This window comes from Antennarius striatus, chromosome 21 (assembly GCF_040054535.1).
Source record: "Antennarius striatus isolate MH-2024 chromosome 21, ASM4005453v1, whole genome shotgun sequence".
Classification (NCBI taxonomy): Eukaryota; Metazoa; Chordata; class Actinopteri; order Lophiiformes; family Antennariidae; genus Antennarius; species Antennarius striatus.
This window is the reverse complement of record NC_090796.1, coordinates 6,992,080-6,998,796: the sequence shown is the minus strand read 5'-3', so window position 1 is coordinate 6,998,796 and position 6,717 is coordinate 6,992,080.

Genomic DNA, 6,717 nt, shown 5'->3' with positions numbered 1-6,717 from the left:
AAGATGTTTATCATCTACATAAAACACCTAGAAAGTTTTTTTCCTTGTTTATTTCTTTATTTACAAAGTAATTACCTAGATCATAATTTAATATCAAAGTGAAATATGTTACTTTTGGCTGACGGTCTTATGTGGCGGGAAATAATTCAATATCATGTAATAACAGCAACAACTTCTTTGTATATATATTCCTACTCTGTTTCCCTTGAGAGTATACTAGGTTACGTTTACTACAAATAAAACCTGAACTCTAAAAACCCTCTAAAATAAACTGAAAAGACTAAATGCTGTGGTGCAAACATCCAGAGCAAACACAGTACAGTCTGCAGACGTCCCAGCTGCCACTATGATGTGTCAGTCACTTCTGCAGAAGTCATTTCCTATTTGAGTCTTCGGATCCAGTTTTCAGTGAAGTATCTATCTTCCTCTATCTATCATTTTCTTCAGGTCTAATAAGCTAAATAACATATCTGACTCATCAGAAAAAAAATATCAATAGTACAGAGTTAAATCAAGTTTGTGCTTCAGTCTCTGCAGACCTATTGGTATCCATTTATTCTATACAATTCAAATGCAATCATACAGGGAGGAATCCAGCTATGCAGGCAATGCAGACAACTTTGTATGAATGCAAAAAAAATGTTTTTCCTTAAAAACATTTTTTTTTCTCCATGTTTGTTATGTTTGAATGTCAAACCACAGCTTCTGATCCAGCGTTTGTTCAGTTTTGCCACACACCTGCAGTATTTTGAGCAATACCAACAAGGGTGGCTTCAATTTATTACCCTCACACGGCAATTCTCTGAAAAAGTTTTACAACTTTTCGGAAGTTGAGAAGCCTTGCTAATGTCTGGAATGGCGATTTAACAACTGGCAGCCGGACAAGACATCCTGTGAACTTTATCATGTGTATAAATGGTAAATTCAGGACCGTCCTTCTGCTTCACAACTTAAACTGTGGAAGCTACTAGACCAGAAACCTGCTGAGGAAGCAAGGAGCGATGATAATAAGATTAGTGCTCTCAAAACTTTCATACAACACTGATAATTTGTGACCGTGTCAGTCTGTCAAGGCCTCCGTTGATATTGATAAGCTGTGACAGCCTGTTGGACAGTGATGGAGAGCAGGAGTCTGCAAGTGTTTTAGCTGACTCTGCTGCATCTCAGCGTCGGGCCAGAAAAGAATTGAAGGTAATTGGATTCAATAAAATCACGCTGCATTTGATCAGTCTGTAGCTTTGTGACACACAGACACACAGACACACACATACACACACACATACAGACGCATATCTGTTGCTCATACCTGTCATGTCAAAGAAAGTGAGATGGCCTAGATAGGGAGACAGGGAGACAAGCAGGGTGTCAGAGGGAGCAGAAAGGAGCAGGGATCTGAGGCCAGATTCATTTCCACCTCCAGTGGAGGGAGACCACCTATTTAGCCCGTCTGGGAGAGGCCAGGCCACACAGACGATAACAGATCACAGCCCACCGCCAGCTGGAGCTCAGATCTAACTGATGGCCTTCAAGAAGAGAGCTCATGTCTGTGTTTTGTAAACTTATAAATTCACTTTCCATCTCATTAGGCTGTGTTGGTGCATTGCAGCGCTAGTTTTCATAAATCCTGTGCAATACATCACAAGTAACAATTGTCATGAAACCAGTAGTCAGCATTCCGTTGCTTGTAGAGTAATGATCACACACACACATACACACACACACACACACACACACACACACACACACACACACACACACACACACACACACACACACACACACACACACACACACACACACACACACACACTCACACACACACACGTCTTTCTCTTACATGACTATTTTAACTTGACATGGTATTGGAATTAAGCACCAGACATAAAATAAAATAACAAATCGAAGGACAGAGGATTCTCTGAGTTTACAAGAATAGACAAAAAAAAACAGTCCACAGCTTTTTTTTTTTTTGTAAAATGGGAGATTGTCCTATTCACCAGGAAAGTCATGGATATGAATTAAAAGAAACAAACAAACAAATAAAAAAACAGCCATATGGATAGAATATCGCTTCCACATCCTCTGAGATTAGTTTGATTTTACAAACAATGGAAATCTTGCTGCTGAGCCACCTTTTGGAACACGGGAACAATGACAACATCTAGTTTAATTATTTTTTGGCGCGACTATGCCTGTTGTAACAGCCTGCTTTTGACATGAAGGAAGACCGTCGTCCTGTCAGAAATGCCAAATGCTGCTGAATTACAGTCAGGGCTACTGCTTTTTTTTATATTGTTTAGAAAACCAATTAAAAATGTGTCACCAGAAATTGCCTTGTCCTGGTCAGACCCAGAAAAATGTACCAAAGTGTGTGTGTGTCTCTTTTCAAATGACTCATGTCTTGACACCATCGTATCACGTTGTTTATAACATGTAACAGAAAAAGGTTGCAGAGTGTTCTCCACACACTGAAAGGTTTCCTTCTTTTTGTGGAGTGACTGACAGGATGGAGGAGGAGCCCCAATCTCCTGTCTTCCCACCTCATTACCCACACCTGGATAGGACTGCAGGGGATTCTAATTTAAGTCGCTGGTTAGCAATGTCCTAATGCGTTCTGACAGCAACAAGGGAAAGGGATGCAGGAAAGGTGAAAGAAAGATCGAAGGAGAACGACAGAGAGAGGGAGGAGGTGGGGAGAAGGAGGGCTCAGGATTGTCTCCTGACAAATAACTGCAGGACAGAAAACCGCGAGGAAAGGAGAAGCATCTGTGAACAACAACGACTGCGCTTATTTCTTGCTTTTATTTCCATAAAGCGAGCATCATCCTAAATCATGCGAGCCCTCAACTGTTTGCCTCGTATGCATAAACCATTAGATTCCTCTGCTAATGCACATAAACTAATGAACACAATATTGTTTTCCACTACTGTACACTGCAGCACAACAGGAAATCAAATAAAACTCTGTTTACCAAATAAATTCTTCTTTGTCTGTTAGGTCTGCCTGTGGTTGAGTACATGTTTTGCAGCAGACACAGCTGCACAGTAGCCAACAAACAACACAACACATCGGCATGCTGGGTAATGGATCGGAAGAAATTATCAGGGGACTTGAGGTAAATTTGAGTTCTGAGAGTGTAGCGTGGTGAATTTACACCTTCAGATGGCTTTGGAACAAGGTCGGAAAGATTACGGCCAAAGCAAATTCCTCTGTCTGTCTGTGATGCAGCAGGATATATCGTCCATTACTTCACAAATTTTGTACCTCCAGTGAAAAGCTTTATAAAATATCCCTACAAGGCCAGTTATATTTAAAAGCTGGAAGTCAATGTCTGGTAAAACACAGTCACCATTCCTTTGAGGAGAAAAGAGGCTTTGTGGGTCATTTAGGAACAGCAAAATGACAAATCTAGTATTATTATAACTCTAACCTCATTGTTGTAGAAAAGAAAAGTACTGAGCAAAATAATGCCAAATGCTTTCACTGAGCCAGGGTGCCTATTATTTCTATATATAACCTTCTATTTCTTGAATTATTAAAAGTGAAATAGGAAGTTTGAGTCTATGTGAATCAAAAACCTGTAAAACTTGAGACAAAAACTGAATAAGGCAGGGGATTCGCAAGATAATCTTGATAAATATGCGAGAATGTTTCAAACCCACTCATTAGTCCTGACCTGGGATATAATCCTGGTGGAGCAGCCTGCCAATGCAGCGTGGGGAGAGACAGCGACAGATATGTGACATAAACTAAAAGCAAGGAGAGGGAGAACAGCTGGCGATGATATTCCTCATGACCGCATTTGCACATGAAGAGAGTTTGTGGTTTAAAAGGCACTGAAAGATGAGCATGAGAGGAAAAAAGAAGTGATAAGAAAGTGTCATAATTACTGGACCTGTAGTGTGGGGCAACGCTGTTGGTTAAAATGACACAGTACAGTTAAAATGACATTAACAGGCTGATGAAATAAAAAGTGATTGTGCTTAATTCAAAGAATTAAGTTTAAAAACCTTAAACTTTACGGATGCAGGACAGAATTAATTGGACATTCCCAGAAGCAGAGCTCACACACTTCTCAGCCGGTGAGATAAATATGAATATGCAGGATAAACAACTACACAATTAATGTTTAATCTCATCCTTACTGTACTCTATGCGGGTTATTACCATTTACAGATATAACAGATCGTGTCACGCAATCACTGAATAATGCTCTTCCTGATTGGAACTCATATTGGGAAGCCTGGAGCACAAAGATACCAGTTTTAATTTACTTTGCTGATGAATTCAGAAGGATAAAAAGAATAGACACCGCCGTGATCTTAGACATGCACTGATGGATTTCCTTGTTAACCCTTTCACGGTTGATTTTGTTTGTGTGGCATGTAGTCACACACTCATAATGAGATTTTTAAGCTAAAATGACATTACTGCTACCTGGCCACTGGTGTGAATCACAATTGGTGAGGAAACTTAATGTGAAATAACTAAATTGGAGTTAAAAATTTACCTTCCTGCAGAGAATAAATCGATCTATCCTTTGGACATTAGGTAAGCCTGTCTCGTCTGCTAAACCATGATTGTCCAAAGTATGAGAGATTGGATACTTGGGCGACTGACCTTTCATCATGTCTATAATCAAAAGTGTGAAAACTAGACTAGACAGAATGGAATAAATGATAGCTAGCTATAACTAACTAACTACAGCTGTGGATTATGGAAGCAAATGTCAACAAAACATGTTTTGTGTGCATGGATTTAATTTTGTTCATTAAATATGGAAATAAAATTAAATTTGACAAACTGAAAAAAAAATTGACAATGTTTGTATCCGTCTGACTTTTTTTTTTTTTCATGTAAAAAATTTATATAGTAGTAGACGATTTATAAGAAACAATTACATTTACAGCAGGAATAGATTCAAAATGGACATTTCACAAAGACTGCAAGAGTTTCAAGTTATGAGCTGACGGATTTCTCCACGGCTTGTTGTGTGTAAATCATCAGATTGTTCACACACTGCATCTGAACACACAAAACTAATTTTGAAAATTGTTAAAGTTGGGATGTTTTAGTAAACTGAGAACAAAAAGTGAGTAACTTTTGCAATTTGAGTTGATAAAAAGACAACCCTTAATATGAGGTGAAAGTGTTTGCGTTATTATGGGTGTACAGCTAATCAGGACGTTGTCATTGCACAGAATCTGATAAAGTGACTGTTTTTGAGTGTTTGAAGGAAACCTTGATGAATCAAAAAACGCTGCACAGATTTCTTTAACCCACGCTCCAAAACTCTGGACAGCTAACCAAGAGTTAAAAGAGATGCAGACTCTTTAATCACCTTCTGAGAACCTGGTTATTTACGCTGGTTTTAATTAATGTTATTTTCCCTTCTCTTTTATTATTCCTAAAGTTTGAGTCAAATATAGTCTGTATTTTGTGTTGCCCTGGTTTTGTGTTTGCTTTTCCTGCAGTTGGTGTCTAAAACAAACAGCCGGCAGCGGTGCTGACTCGGTGGGTTGTAGATGTAGTTTCCTTGACAAACACGCATTCCTACTCAGCTGACTGCTGCTCCTCCCTCTGATCGGCTCTCGGAATACACCGAGCAGGCAGTCATGAAGTTTCTTTAGTAAAAGATCTGAAACAAATCAGGTCAGATAGCTCATCCGTCACCAGCATGTGGAAAAGAATTTACTAAATATAAGATGCTTCCTGTCACATAGACTCGACATCATGTTCCTTTACTGCACGCTGCCCAAGAATGTAAAGCTTAATGAGGCAAAGGCAGTGCTTCTTTAATCAAGTTAAACTTCAAATCTTTGCAGAGCTGATGTCACTTTGATATTAATCAGGCTCTGATTCTACACTTGTTCAGTGTTCAGAAACATATTCAGACAAATGAGGAAGGAGATGAACCGTATTCTGCTTCGTCCTTGTCCGGGTATCCGAGCGTGTTTCCAGTGGGCTGACCTCCGTCTCTGCTTAGAAGGCACTTTCAAGCTATTAGACTAATTTGTTCTGGGCACCTGCAGTCTTGCAAAAGGAGGTTTCAGAGCCTAGGGTATCTTCGCAGTTGGGTTGTAATTAGCACAGATTGAGGTGCTGCATCTTACCTACCCCTGTGCCACACGACAGATGCCCTGAATGATAATCAAACGTGTGAGGCAGCAATTATGGTTCCATTTTTAAAATCTGAATAAAAGATGAAATGTGAAGTGTTGACATTCACTTTTAGCAAGGATATAACAGAGCAAGCCTAGCCACTTAACCTTTTCATTTAACCTCTTAATGTGTTTTTTTTATTTAGTCTGACTGAGGTGCAGTTTTATAGGGGGTCACCCCTTGACCTTCATTTCCCGTAACAGTGTCAGCATCTCAATAAGAGGCCCGGCTGGGAGATTAAAGGGGCTGAAAGGCTTCTGCTGCTAGATCTTATGGAGGTTTATATAGGTGCACATGTGGAAACGGCATGTACCTTCCTCTAAGACGGGTCAATGTCACCGGATCGCTGGGAATAGCCTCCTTATCTACCCGCCATTGCTGTTCCACTTGACACAAGGGACGCTTGTCAAATGAATCAAAGTTTAAGAGGCTCCACCACAACAAATAACCCCATTACCTTTGTGGGAGGATTGAGAGCTGACTCCCATGGACTCTTCACTATTAATAATTAAAAACACTGATGCTGTTGTCACTTTCCATAAATCATATTTAGC